This window comes from Rhinopithecus roxellana, chromosome 7 (genome assembly GCF_007565055.1).
Source record: "Rhinopithecus roxellana isolate Shanxi Qingling chromosome 7, ASM756505v1, whole genome shotgun sequence".
In the NCBI taxonomy this organism is placed as follows: Eukaryota; Metazoa; Chordata; class Mammalia; order Primates; family Cercopithecidae; genus Rhinopithecus; species Rhinopithecus roxellana.
In genome coordinates, this window is record NC_044555.1 from 45,370,879 (window position 1) to 45,386,167 (window position 15,289).

Below are 15,289 nucleotides of genomic sequence, written 5' to 3' on the forward strand. Positions count from 1 at the left end.
ACATTTTCAGGGTATGGGCCTGATAGCTTATTTAGCTGACCTTACTTTAGGATGGAGTGTGATTGGTAGCACGGAGAAATTTGGTTTCTCAGGAATAGGTTCGACACCTATAATTCTAGAAATAAGAGGGTTAAGACCTCTATTGTTTACTCTATCAAAGTAACTCTTTTGTCAGACATATTTCTAGGTTTGAGGGGGAATGCCGGAGATTGTAATGGTGTTGAGATATATCATATGAGGAATGCTAGTGTAAATGGGAGGAAATTCTTTCATAGTAAATGTATGAGTTGATCATAATGGAATCGGGGGTATGTTGCTCGAATTCATAGGAACAGAGAGGTCAAGAGTAGTGTTTTGATAGTAAAGCACGTTGTGAATAGTTCTGGGTAATGAATGGGATAAAATGTTCCTAGGAAAATTGTAGTTGTCAGGGCATTTATCATAATAATGTTTATGTATTCAGCTATGAAGAACAGGGTGAATGGACCCGCGGCATATTCAATATTAAAGCCTGAGACTAGTTCCGATTCACCTTCTGTGAGGTCAAAGGGAGCTCGGTTGGTTTCTGCCAATATGGAAATAAATCATATTATGGCTAAGGGTCATGATGGTAGGAGGAGTCAGAGGTGTTCTTGTGTTGTAATGAGTGCGTGAAGGTTGAATGAACCGCTTATTAGTAAGACTGACAATAGGATAACAGCAAGGGTAACTTCATATGAAATTATGAGGCCGAGGTGGGTGGATCACGAGATCAGGAGATCAAAACCAGCCTGGCTAACACGGTGAAACCCCGTCTCTACTAAAAATACAAAAAATTAGCCGGGCATGGTGGCACGTGACTATAGTCCCAGCTACTTGGGAGGCTGAGGCAGGAGAATCACTTGAACGCGGGAGGCGGAGATTTCAGTGAGCCGAGATCCGAGATCTTGCCACTGCACTCCAACCTGGGTGACAAAGTGAGACTCCATTTCAAAAAAAAAAGAAAAAAATATAGTCTCAACTATAATGGTAGGTGATTATTTCCCTTCCTAGTCTCACGCATAATACTTTGGTATAACCCAAGTTTGGTGTTGTACTCCATCCTCTTCTTTTTACTTTTCCACATTTAAAAGAAATTATCAAGTATAGTTGAAATTATGCCTTCATTGATATACAGTAGCCTGATTTATATAAAGTTTACCAACTTCAATTATTTTTTTTCTCCTCAGAACAAACTTTCAAGGCCAAATTCTTGTTATTCATAAAGCACCCTAGGTGCAATAAAAATGCAGAATTTAGACCTTAGTTTAAGCTTTTCTTTTTCTCAGTAAATACTGTTCAAAGTCATGAGCCATCTTTTCCTTCAATTGTACTAGTAGATAATAGGCACTAGGCAGTCATTGAATGTATCCAAATATACCTGGTCCCCCTGTTGGATGGAAAAGCTAGATAGCTTCATTTTGTGACCTGATACTCTGCTGAATAAGCAAAGACGATGGAAATTTCCTTTCCAGACCAGACCATTTTATGAAAATAACTTCTTAGCCAAGAAGTTATTGGGGTTGATGAGGCCCCTATTCTGTGCTAGGCTACATGGAAAGATTGCTACAATATATCAGACATTTTGATAGAAAAGAGCAAAATAATTGCAGCTGTTCTTTGAATGGAAAATTTTAACATTGCAAATAAATTCCATCTGTGTCTGCACATGTAGTAGTCACAAGAAGTTTTCTAGCCTTAACTTTTGATCAAACTGGCTACACAATGTTGGGGTAAGAAAGACTGGAATTTCTCGACCTTCATTAATCATACCTGCATGTAGGTGAACCCCAAAATTATATTGACCAGAAGTTGTGATAAGAATTGTACTCTGTTTAGCAGATGTGTATTTATTTAGGAAATGAATGTATTCAGCAAAACCTCAAATAAAATATATTCATAAATACACCATCAGGTAGAGAGTTAAAAAATACTGCTTTAAGTTATACCATAGCTTCTAATCTTAAGTTTGTGATATTTATAAAAAGTCCTGCTGATTTTTAATGAAGACTGCATAATTAAAGAAACCTCCTAAGACTTTCCATAAGTCAAGGGACACCCAGCTCTCTACTGATTATCATAAACTAAATTGGCAATCTGGGACATTTTATGAAAATTACTTGTATTTTAATGGATTTTATGCAATACCATTTAAAATATGTTTTTGATTTCAATTCTATACTTGAAAAGAAATGAATGCTGGAAAATGTATTAGACAAAAATATTTATTAGAATAACTGCTTAAAATGTGTTTTTAACTGTTAAAAGAAAGTAATTTTATATTTTAATACTATAGTTTTCTGTTTATTATTTTAAAGCCACTCTTTTTTGTTCCATTGGTTTGACTAGCTAGCTTCCCATTTTCAATTTTTAGTATGAAAAATTTCCTGATTGTTTAACAAATTACTGTTATTCTTTTTTTTATTTAGGACTTAATTCTTTAATTTCTTCTTGTATAATATGGTGGTAAAGATCATGGGTTCTAAAGTTGAGCTGTTTAGTTTGAATCTCTGTTCCACCATTTTCTAGCTGTGTTCTCTTGGGCAAGAAAGTTAAACTGCTCTGAGAACTGTTTTCTCGTTAATTAAAATGAGACACAGTGCTTAGTGTCATGTCTGGCATATGATATAAGTATTTAAAATGTATAATTCTCACATAAGTTTCACTGAAGTATGGCAAATTGAATTTTAATGTCCCACTAAACTTTAAACATTCTAAAACAAAAATAGTATTTTCTATTTTTTTTTTTTGCTTTCTGAAAACCGAGGCTGTGGAACCAGAACTAACCTACAGGACTTTGGGGGTAGCTTCCACTGCTAGGATATTTCTTGGAAACATGAATTGAAGAATATAGAAAAAGTATTAATCATTTTTAAAATTGCTACAGGACTACAGGCGCCTACCATCATGCCCGGCTAATTTTTTTGTATTTTTAGTAGAGACGAGGTTTCACTGTGTTAGCCAGGATGGTCTCAATCTCCTGACCTTGTGATCCACCTGCCTCGGCCTCCCAGAGTGCTGGGATTACAGGCCTTTAAAGACCTCGGCAAACTAATGATCAAGGCTAAGGAAATGGTGGAGTTATCAAAATCAATTGCTAATAAAATTAAAGACAAACAAGGTGACATCACAGAAGATGAGACTATCAGGTTTAAATCCTACTTGCTGAGCATGGGAATAGCTAACCCAGTTACCAGAGAAACCTAAGGCTCAAGCACACAGTACCACATGCAATTGGTCAAACAGCTGGCTGGAATATTGCAGGTGCCTTTAGAGGAACTAGAGGGAATAATGTCACTCACGGAGGTTTACTCTCACCAGAAGATTTAGTGAATGCGTGCAAGATGCTGGAAGCACTGAAATTACCTCTCAGGCTCCGTGTGTTTGACAGTGGCGTCATGGTAATTGAGCTTCAGTCTCACAAGGAAGAGGAAATGGTGGCCTCGGTCCTGGAGACAGTTTCAGAAAAGGGATCCCTAACATCGGAAGAGTTTGCTAAGCTTGTGGGAATGTCTGTCCTTCTAGCCAAAGAAAGGTTGCTGCTTGCAGAGAAGATGGGCCATCTTTGCTGTGATGACTCAGTGGAAGGCCTGCGTTTTTACCCAAGTTTATTTATGACACAGAGCTAAGGGTTTTGTGTTTAAAATCCTTTTTGTCCATATGCTTGCATCATGTAGAGGTTGTATGACATTGAGCTAAGAGATAAACCCCGATCAACTGAGAATTTATTAGAACTTCAAAAAAAACAATTGCTACATAGAAGCAGTCTTTTTAAATTATTTATTAACACTTCTTGTTTTCACACCAAGAAAAATGGAATTATTTATATGGAATTCTACATGTTCTGGAAGGCTGGGAATATTTAGTGCTTTTTTCCGGTTCCCCTAAAAAGATAGTCACTTAGGTGCTGGTCTGTTTCAAATCTAATGTTAAAAAGTTGCAGTATTCTATGATGAAGAATCATTAACAAATATTTGTCATGTAGATATTTTTAAATATCCATAAATATTTACAGAAACTGCATCTATACCAACAAACAAAGAAACATTCCTGAGATGTTACCTGAGATATACCTGAAACATACCTGAGATGTACTGAAGCACAGAGATGATTAGTACCTTCTTCAAATTTTAGAGAGGTTATAATGGGCAGAATCCAATACCCGTTTGCTGTCAGTTATTCCTGTTTGTCAGTTAGTCAGACGCTCAGGTAAATTAGATATATTTTAATAAATTATCTATTGTTGGATCACTAAGTGATATTTTAGAACAAAGTATCTTAGATACTTTAGAATAAATCACCTAAGATACTATAGAATAAATCCTTCCACTTGTGCATATGCATGCATCATTTTTAATGGCGAAAATGTATCTTACTCTCTCACCGTGGAAACTGGCTTATAACTGAACTTCGCTTTTCAGTAAAGGGGTATTCAGTCTTTTGGCATCCCTGGGCCGCATTGGAAAAAGATTGTCTTAGGTCACACATGAAATACACTAACCCTAATGATAGCTGATGAGCTAAAAAATATTCCAAAACGTTTCATAATGTTTTGAAAAAGTTAATGAATTTATATTGGACCACATTCAAAGCCATCTTGGGCCACATGTGGCCTGCGGGTCCTGGGTTGAACTAGCTTGTTTTAATATATGGCCTCCCACTGGATCTTCAACAGGTTTTAGCCACATTTTCAGTAAGCAGTTCAGCATTTTTAAAAATCAGTGGGTAAAATGAGTATTTGAATTTCTACAATTTTATTTCCTTTAAGTTATACTTACTACTAATATTGATGAAATTAAAACAAGAGAAAAAAGCAGTTCTGCTTACACAACACTTGAGTAATAACACCAGACATTAAAGTTCTTTTTTCATGCACTTTACTTTCAATAAGGATGCTGACATGTTATTTTCTTTTTTCAACTTGAATACTTTTAGATTTATGTCAATAAGTGACTCTGTGAATCAGGATCAAAATGCCTAAGGCAAAAGCATGTTCACAGAGTGAATAAATGCTTTGTAGCTGGTATATACTTTAAAATGAGGCCATGATTTACTTTTTGTCTTTTGATAAATATATGGAGATTTGCTTTTGGAGTGAAAATAGGTAAAGATGTAATGTGGATTACAATAATTGATTTCACAAATAAATAACTCACTTAACAAGAGAGTGATGAAGGAATTGTATTATCATCCCTGGAGATGGAAGAGTTCAGTTTGGCTTGATGGAATATTTTTGTTTTTGTTTGTTTGGTTGGTTGGTTTTTTTTTTTTTTTTTTTTTTTTTTTTTTTTTTTTTTTTTTTTCTTTTTTTTTTTGAGACAATCTTGCTCTGTTACCTGGGTTGTTACCCAGTGACGTGGTCATGAATCACTGCAGCCTCAATTTCCTGGCATCAAGCAAACCTCTCACCTTGGCCTCTCAAAGTGCTGGAATTACAAGCATGAGCCACTTTGCCTGGCAGTTGATGGATTCTTCAAGCATCCATGACTCCTATTTTTAATTGAATTGTTATACAGCTTAACACCCACCATTTTCTGTTCAACCAGGTGGTGAAATTACAGGCTTTAATCACCCAACATAACATTTAATGTTCAGATGACCTTCCTTTTCAAAAATCTGGACACTTTATAATAGTCAAAATAAGTTGTAAATGGTAGACGTTGGCATACGATTTTTTACTGGTCTCTTGCTTTTTCGCACATCTTGTGAGCAGTGGCACTGACCGCTTTTGTTCTGTATTATCTTTTCAAAGATGCAAATATCCTTGAAAGATATAGTGTCACCCTTCAGAGCAAAGGGTAAATTTGCTTACTGCAGATTCAGATTGTGTATCCTTTCCCTCTGTATCATCATGTAGAATTGAGAATCAGTAAGCAGTTAAAAGAAAATGCTCATACTCTGATTACTGCTCTATCTGTGGCCCAGGGGTCTCATGTTATCTGCCAGCATCCTTAAAACTGTGGCAGGCTTACAAGTTAGTTTGCAAGTAGGGTGAAATCTCAGACTCCACCATTCTTGACAGTAGTTCTTATTTCTGGACATACTCTTGTTCTTGATAGTCATAGTTCAAATAACTATGGTAACAATTAATTGCACAGAAATTCAGTAATGAGCCCATAGAATGATATGACCCAAGTCCCTTTTATTTTAGCACCCTTTGTTTACTAGTTGGTTAACTTCTTGGATCATTTGATTCTGGTCTTATTTAACTAATTAGGTCATGTATGGCAGTTGTTCTCAGCTGGGCAGTTTGGAACATGCTTTTTTGGCTTGTGTCTGAGAGTACGTTCATAGTGCTTTCTGGTATGTTCATCTGGGGCACACTGCTGTGGCTTCAGACTAGTTCTTCTTCCTATGGCAAATAAATTTGTTTTGGTGGGTAAACAATTATCTAAGTTGCTAGGCTCCCTTGAAAGGAAAGTGTTTAATTTCCTTTGTAATGAAATCTTATCACTTTACCAACTATAGAGGAAAAAGCCCAATGTTACAGCTAACATAGTCTGAAAAGGTAGTATTTGCTTTTGTTGTGTTTGTTTTCTTTAGTTATGGGGAGCCCTTCAGGCATGATGATTATGATATGGACCCACCATCAGTGACAGATGTTTAACAGTTATTTTCCCAGAACAGCCCAGAACAGCCTAGAGAGAGTGACCAGGGAAATGCAGTATTTTTGTGTGTGAAAGTAACTTGATCAAGACTTATCTACCTACTGAGTCCGTGCAGCCTTGAAGAGGCATTGATATAAACAGATTTTAGATTGTTAAGCAACATTTATTAATATACATTGCTTTGTGGAGATTCTTACAACTTCTTTATTATTTATTTATTTATTTATTTATTTATTTATTTATTTATTTTGAGATGGAGTCTCGCTCTGTCACCAGGCTGGAGTGCAGTGGCACGATCTCGGCTCACTGCAACCTCTGCCTCCCAGGTTCAAGCGATTCTCCTGCCTCAGCCTCCCCAGTAGCTGGGACTACAGGTGTGCACCACCACACCTGGCTAATTTTTGTATTTTTAGTAGAGATGGGGTTTCATCAGGTTGGCCAGAATGGTCTTGATCTTCTGACCTCGTGATCCGCCTGCCTCAGCCTCCTAAAGTGCTGGAATTACAGGCGTGAGCCACTGCGCCCGGCCACAAATTCTTTTAAAAAACAAAATTGCAATCATCCTATGTTTGTGGGAGGCCATTTAAACTCTTTTACCCTGAATAGATTGTAACTAAAGCTTAGTTTTGAAATGGGTGGCTATGTTTAATTTTTCAGTGTGTAAAAAATAAAGGCATGCCTATTTGTCTCATTATATGAAGTTAATAAAGCATGCTATTTAGTTAGACAAGGGTTTCATTGTTTTGAAAGCTGATCCTGTGATCTAAAATTCTGACAGAATTTTCTGTGGAAATTACCCAGTTATATAATGTGTACAAAGATTTGGTATCTTCTGCTATTAGACATTTAATAGAATAATAATTATTAAGGGTATATAAAACAAATTTATATAAGTTGAATTGGGCATTGTGTGCCATTTCAGTGAACTTGATCAATATACCAAAGGATTATGATTCTTTCCTGGATTTGATGGCTTGCTTCACAGTAAGTGTTAGGTTGAGATTCTGTCAGAGTGATGCCATTAGCAATAGGTCAGTGCTCTTTGAATAATTTTCTGTTTTGCTCCCTTTCTTTCACTTTATTTATTGTTCAGTTATTTATGGTTGCCACTGTAATAACACTTTTGAGTTTAAAAAAGCCATTGCCTTAAAATATTTTTGTTGTATTGAGAGAAAATTTGGTTCTAGCAAAGAGACATTTTACTGGGATGAAAATACAGCAAGGCATTTGTAAAAATAGCTTTTTTTCCCATTGGAAAAATAAAAGGAAGTGGAGAAATACATTTATTTCAACCTAGAATCATTAGGAGTTGCATTTCTGAGAATTTTCATGTGGGTTTCTATGGGTATTATTGGTCTTCCTCATAGAATGATTTGGGAGACTTTCAGAGATTATGTCAATAACTTCCTTACTCCTCATTATTTCACAATGATTTTGATTTTCCCATTTTTTCAGAAATAAATGTTGGTGGATTTTCACAGTGAACACTAGCTAAGTACTTGAGTAGATTTTGAGTGTAGAGACTGAGGTTCAGATTTATTTCACTTTAGAACATTTTCTACTGCTTCAGATTTATCTATTCATTGGGAGAGATAATGCTTTTGCATTTGAAACAATTTAATAGGTGCCAAATACTGCAGTCAATCTAAGAAAAGAGCAATTTTACAATTTGGCAGGATGTTCTTTGATGGGAATTGCCTTAGAGCTCAAGAAATATATTGCTCGACAGTATTTAACTGCCAGTCAACTTTCTTATTAGATTCTCTTACTTTAGAAGCTCCTTTTTAATGGATCATTATCAAGATATAATTTCTTACTTTGGTCAGCCCTTTTTCTGAGCACAACACTTTTGGAGTTTTGCTGTAATTCAATAAATTGTTATGTCTTCTTAAGTTTCTCAGGGAGAAATGTACAGTTTCCCAGTGATCTTTTAAACATTTACTGGACATACAAAGCAGCCTATCTTGTTTCTCAGAGCCCCATGATGTGAGTGAGGAAAGTCATTAGGCTTCATTAATGCTCAGGCATCAGCCCAGCATATTGTAAACTACTTGGCTAACAGTGCTACCTAGCAACTATATTGCTTTCTTTAAGCACTTTATCATCCTTATTTGTTGTTTCTATTAATATTGACAGCAGCTTAAGAAACATTTTATTGAATTGTGCAGATACAGTTTTCTTATGTTTGATCCCAAAGTCCAGTTCTTCATTTACATACCTTCACTATTATACTGCCCTAGAAAGACTTTCCTATATTATGGTTGATGCACTATTCTGTCTTTCATTAGTTTTAATAGCTTGAGGGGAGGGATTTTCTCTCAACTCTATATATCTCTAGTTCGTTATGTATGTTTAAAATACTAGCTACCAATCCTTGAGCACTTATTATTATTTATTTATTTATTTATTTATTTATTCTCTGCATATTTATAGAATATCTGCTATGGGTCAGATATGACAGCAGGCGCTAGATAACATGATGAGCCATGAGAGAACTTATAATTAACAATCTAGCTTATTTTTTGACAGGCAGTTCAATAGGCATATTGCATCTGTTATATATAATTTTCTGTGCAACAATTCTAAGAGGTGGGTATTATGACTCTCAACTGATGGATGAAGAATTTGAAACTCAGAGAAGTTAATCAACTTGCTCAGTCACACAGATAAATGGATGATCTGAGATTCAAATGCAAGTCAGTCAGGCTCTGTATTAGTTTTCTATGCTGTGTAACAAATGCTAAGTACTTAGTGGCTTGAAACAGCACACACTTATTACATCACAGTGTCTATGGGTCAGGAGTCCTGGCACAGCTCAGCTGAGTTCTCTGAAAGACTACAATCAAGGTGTCAGCGAGGACTGACTTCTTATCTGATGGCTCCACTATGGCAGAATCAATTTTCAAGCTCATGTGAATGTTGGCAAAATTCATTTCTTTGAGGCTGTAGTGCTCATAGCATTTTGCTTCTTCATAACCAGCAAAGGAAAGACCCTAGTGTGAATCTTCTAGAAAAAGTATTTTATAACATAACATCATCATTAGAGTGACATCCTATCACCTTTGCCAAATTCTATTGTTTGGAAGCAAATAGCAGGTCCTACCCACACTCAAGGGGAAGGAAGCATACAAGGGAGTGAATACCAGGAGGTAGGAACATGGTGGGGCCACACTGGAGTGGGTCACAGATTCCACAATCTACAATCGTTCCACTATACCATGCTGCATCTAGTAAGAGTTCAATACCTATGAATTGATTTTTTAAAATTATGTAAAGCTATATAACACTATTAGAAAAGTTTGGGGGTAAAATCCCCATAATCCCATGATCCCAACACAGTTCGATGAGTCTCCTGAGCAAGGTGCTAGGTACTCATGCCTGCTGTCTCTAAGCCATCATAATGATGGTGTTTGACTTCCTGTTAGTCTTTAAAAAATATGCACAGTTCTCCTTTTTACTGCTGAAATCAGAGCAAATACATTATTCTCCAGAATTCCTTTCTCACTTTTGATATCATTAACATTTTTTCTTGTTGCTGCAAAATTGTATAGCTGTCATTTTCAGCATGCTCACAACATTCTTTCAACTGTCCATGCCACCAAACATTTATTTTATCTCCAAATGATTGGATATGCAGGCAACTTTCAATCTTCCACTACTGAAAACAAATGAATGAACAAAAACAACAGAAGACAGTTGCATAACTACTTTCAGACTCAGAATTCTGCCGTCTTTTGTATTATTTACTTAAATTAGGAATCCAGAAGTGAAATTACTGTATCAAATAACATGAACATTTCCATGACTCTGGGTGCATGCTATCAAAATACTTCTGATTTTATTTGACTGACTTAATTAACAGCCTTCAAAATTGCCAAGGCATATGATAGTGCTATTAGGAACTCTTTGATCACTGGAAAGACAGTATCTTTACCTGTCCTAAATTCAGGTGTTTTGGTTGAGAGAAGTGGGGAGAATTATCTTTTCTTCATGGCCATGGACCATTTCTAAGGGTCTTATTCTACCCTGGAGTTCAAGTGGAAGACATTGATACCCTCAGGATACTGCTTTACCCTTCATATCAAATGATGTCATGTCTATGGATGGTTTTCCTGGTCACAGTGTAGGACAGTGCCTTTCCTACAATGGATCAGAGGCTATTCTCACAGGACATTTGGGAAATCTGTATTTCCTTGTGTACAGGGACAGATTAGACTAATTTATTTATTCAGATGCAGTACTCTGCTATTGTATGTATCCACTTTAGCAGCACGTATTACAGTAGGGTTTTCTGCAGTAGAAAAGTAAAAGAAGAAAAAAAGCTAATGTTACACACAGTAGACTGGATCATAGTTGTCATCCAGTTAACACTAACAAGAACAGATTAATTGATTATTACTTTTCTTGTGATTCAAGAACTGATAGTTTGGAGTTTGTAGTTACAGTCTTTTTTTTAAAGTATCTGTTGTGAGCTGGAGAATTTAGCTACCAAATTTGGTTTGCATATGCCTGCCCTGTGACCTCACATCAGCCTGTTTGAAGGTTTGTGTATTTGTGCTTATCCTTATATGGTAAGGCTGCCTGGAGAATCTGTCTGACCAAAATTAGAAGCACTGTAGCATTTGTAGGAAGTGTGGTTTTAGGATGTGGATTGTCTTTGTTGCATAGAGAAGGTGGTGAGTTGTAGAACATCTTATGGACTATAAAATAATCATCGTTTCATAGCTCTTAATGGTCCTTATAACTAGTCAGATTTCCTTGATTCTCTAGATTCTTGAACTTGTCCCTTGACAAAGTTCCCCTAGAGAGAATTGAAATCTATATAGAAACTCACTGTACCGAATTGATAGTGGTAGTGATAAGGGCAGGGAAGTGGAGGCTGGAATGAACTGGTTTGTTTGCTTTCAAAATCTTAGTGTAACTCTAGGCAGAAATTTTTGAAATGGAAGGTCAACATATATTAGGCTAGCACTTGTCACAAATATTTAGTTTTGGTACTTGCTTATGACACTGTGATTTGTTTCAAGGAAGGCTTTTTCTTTAAGGGCACCTAGTCCCAAAGCCCCCAGAACAACCTAAAGTACCTATTACTCTATTCCCTTTTATTACTGATTTTCTGTAGCCACCTATGGTCACAAGCCACTGACACTGTTGTGGAAACACTTTGTGGAAGCACTGTTGTGCAATGTTCTTAACGTCACACTTTATTTGACTAAATACATGAAAACAATTTCAAATGGAGATAGGACTTTCTTTTGGTAAAGTCATTGTAATTCATATGAATCATTGTTTCTTCACAGAAACTTTTTCTTACGAAATCTTAAAGATCCAGGAGGCTTTTATTGCTGCTGGCATGTTTCTTTTTTTCATTATCACATGATCTCAGACTGGGAAAGGACAAAATGATTACCTAAAAAAACCTATAGTGTATAAAACCTTCAAAATACTCAAAATAACCAACAGGGATTCTTGATTTTTCTTAGGCCAAACTTTAGAATTAAGCGTGATACAAACGTATTATGAGTCATATCTGCACTCAGGTAGGCTTAATTAAGTTGGCAGACAGTCTAATTAGCATGAGACAACATACATTGTAGTGCATAATTTTGTTATTTGTAGGCTTGGTGTTCAAATGGTGCTTTTTAGTCTGACAGAGCATGCGTAACTGTGTAACTTGGAGCATGTTCTTTAATCCATCTGACCATTTGTCTCTTTGCCTATGAATTTGGAATGAAAATAATAACAGTGTCTCATAAGATTATTGTTAGAATTAAACAAAATAAGCATGTAAAGAGCTTAGCACAGTGCCTGGCCCATAGGAAGCACTTAATAAATAATAATTATTGTATTATACTTTACAATACAATTGTATCTGCAATACAGAGAGAGACTTAATACATATAGAATTCCATAACCCATTGCTAGCACATTCTAAAGTGGGGTCTGTGTTTCTCTGTTTCTTCTTATGAGCCCAGCCCTAATATACCCACTTACCTGTAGCAGAAAGATGCCAAACTTTTATTAAGGGCTCGTTAGATTCCATCATTTAAATTATCTACTAGTATGGAACATATGACCTTATAATTATAATTAAAGTTCCTTCAGACCATAACTACTATCTTTATTTTATTTTTACTTCTATTGGGGTAAGAACAGTGGCCAATAGGCTCAATGTGTACTCAGGGACTCTGATCTTGATTGGACTATAGCTCCTAACATTATTAGGCAGGAGTCGAACACTGATCCTTCCCTAGAAGCAGAAGATCTTAGAGTTGAAATTGGGTATTCCATTGATTTTGTTTATAATGATGTAGAGATTGATTAAATTGTGTACATACTCATTTGGATAAAAAAGGAAGCAAAATCACAGTCCAGTAAGTAGAAGTTAGATTTAAATTATTTAGCAAGAACACATCAAAAGTGATATTCTTTGTAAAAGATTGTCGACCTTCTATAAAAATCTCTTAAGAAAAAAGCCATATAAAATATCATGAGGCTAGACAGTGAAACATAGTGGAACAAACTTAAGATTTAGAGTTAGGGATATCTAAGTTTGAATTCCAGCGCTGACACCCAGTTGCTTTGTCACTGTGGATAAATTTACTTAACCTTTTTGAATCTCAGTATTCTAGTCTGTAAAATGGGGATTATAATATCTACCTTGCTGGGCTACTATAACTATTCAATGAAATAATATATGCAAAGTGCCCACTATAGCTATTATCACTTAATTGACCTTCTACAAATGGTAGCTCTTACTGATATGAATTATAAGAAGACAGTATCTGTCTTCCAGTCTTTTCAGAACACAGCCTCAAATTGAAATCCTCCTGAATTTGGAAATAATTACAGAGCACCTTCTGATAGCCTAAAGTGTCTCTCTATGGTGGAGAAGCCCATAACATATGTTTGGCCAGAGCCCTAAATCTTGTAAAAATGTTGTGCTTTAACCTTTTTGTGTTTTGATAAAGCAGATGCTATCTCTTTATCATAGGATATGCTAGAAGGATACTCTGTAGGGCTCAGGGCATTTTTGAGGACTCCTACTTCTGATCAGCTTTGTTCTAGGATTTGGAGAATAAGGAAGTTCTTTGCTAGTTGGGAATAGATAAGAATCTGTGTGCAAACAGTAACTATGAACAATGTCTCCCTGTATTCAAATCCTAGGTAAAAAGAATGCATGTAGTCATATTGTACATTCCACAAGCATTAGTACTTAAAGGGTGGGAGGAATATCTGGCATCAAAAAAGTGGCTAAAAACATAAGTAAACCCCACTAATAAATGGAGTTTTCTCCAATCAATTTTGGAGAACCCATCAATTTAATTTCGTACATGAGATGTTTAATCCAGGAAATTTATTTTGAATAAATATTTCCAAATAAGAGTCGAACCATAAAAAATCCTGCCCAGTCAACCTCAAAGACTGATGTTTATTACTTTTTAATAAACGGTCATGGGTTGCTGATTACAGCCACCTTACTTTTCTCAAACTTCCCAGAAACTCTAGAAAGTATGGTCAGACTCCCACTATGCAGTAGGAGCTTTTATAAAAGCACTTTGACTACTTGAGTGCGGGCTGGATTTATTGACTTTGTTCTAAATATACAGTGAGGAAAAGGGATAAACAGTGCAGCACTCTGGCAGACACTACTATAACCAGTTAATCAAGGTTAATATCACCATCAATAAGTCAATTGCTATAATATGCCCTACGACATGATGTGATGAGAAAGGCATTTCTTCTTTGTGGTATTTGTCCCAAATATCCATAACCCCAGTATAATTACTGGAAAAATATAAGACAAACTTGACCTGAGGGACATTCTACGAAATACTTAACCAGGGCCCCTCAAAACTGTCAAGGTCGCAGGAAATAAGAAAAGTCTGAGAAACTCTTACAGCCCAGAGGAAACTAAGGAGACATGGCAAATAAGTGTACTGACACATCCTGGAAAGGAACAGAAAAAGAACATTATTAGAAAAACTGATGAAATCCAAATAGGCTGGAGTTTAGTTAGTAGTATCACACCAATGTTGGCTTCTTAGTTGTGACAAATGTGCCACTATGAGGTAAGGTGTTAACAACAGCAGAAACTGGGTTAGTGATATATGGAGACTTTTTATTATAGTTGCAACTTTTCTGTAAATGTAAATTGCATTCCAAAATTAAAGTTTATTATAATTAAAATCTGAAAACATTTTGGTGGTGCTGAATTTAAAATAAAATTGTGAGATCAATCAGTATTAGTATCTACTTTGTGTCCAGCCCTGTGGTGAGCACTATATGGGGAGATAACAGCAAAAGGCATAGTCCCTACCTCCAGATAGTTTATCAACTAACTGAAGAGATGTGACTTTGACACGAAATGATTGGCAAACATTGGTACTCTTTGATTAAGCTCCAAACTGGGCGGTAAAAACTGCAGGAGGTCTGATGGAGCAGCCACAGAGGACTTCACAGAGTAGATCTGGAAGAATCTACTCCGTGATTCTCAGTGGATACTCAGTGGAGAGAGGGGAGACTTGCAGATGAAGGGAACAAAGTGAGAAAAAGCACTGGAGTGTTGGGCATGACATGTTCAGAGGAGAATAAAGGCAGCCTGATCTGATCTGGGAGAGAGGGGGCTGCATACTTTTACAGAGGCAGATGAAGCAGGGCCT

The 15,289-nt window shown here is 36.1% G+C and overlaps 1 protein-coding gene and 1 pseudogene across 2 annotated transcripts in view; both read left to right on the top strand.

The window, feature by feature from the left end:
• Nucleotides 1-15,289, top strand: part of SH3BGRL (SH3 domain binding glutamate rich protein like) — a 124,728-nt gene that overhangs the window by 80,187 nt on the left and 29,252 nt on the right. The gene's annotated exons all lie outside the window — the stretch shown is intronic.
• On the top strand, nt 466-3,751 carry LOC104677265 (annotated as a pseudogene). Its single transcript, XR_750022.2, has 2 exons — nt 466-557; nt 3,033-3,751. The product of XR_750022.2 is annotated as a vacuolar protein-sorting-associated protein 36 pseudogene (transcript).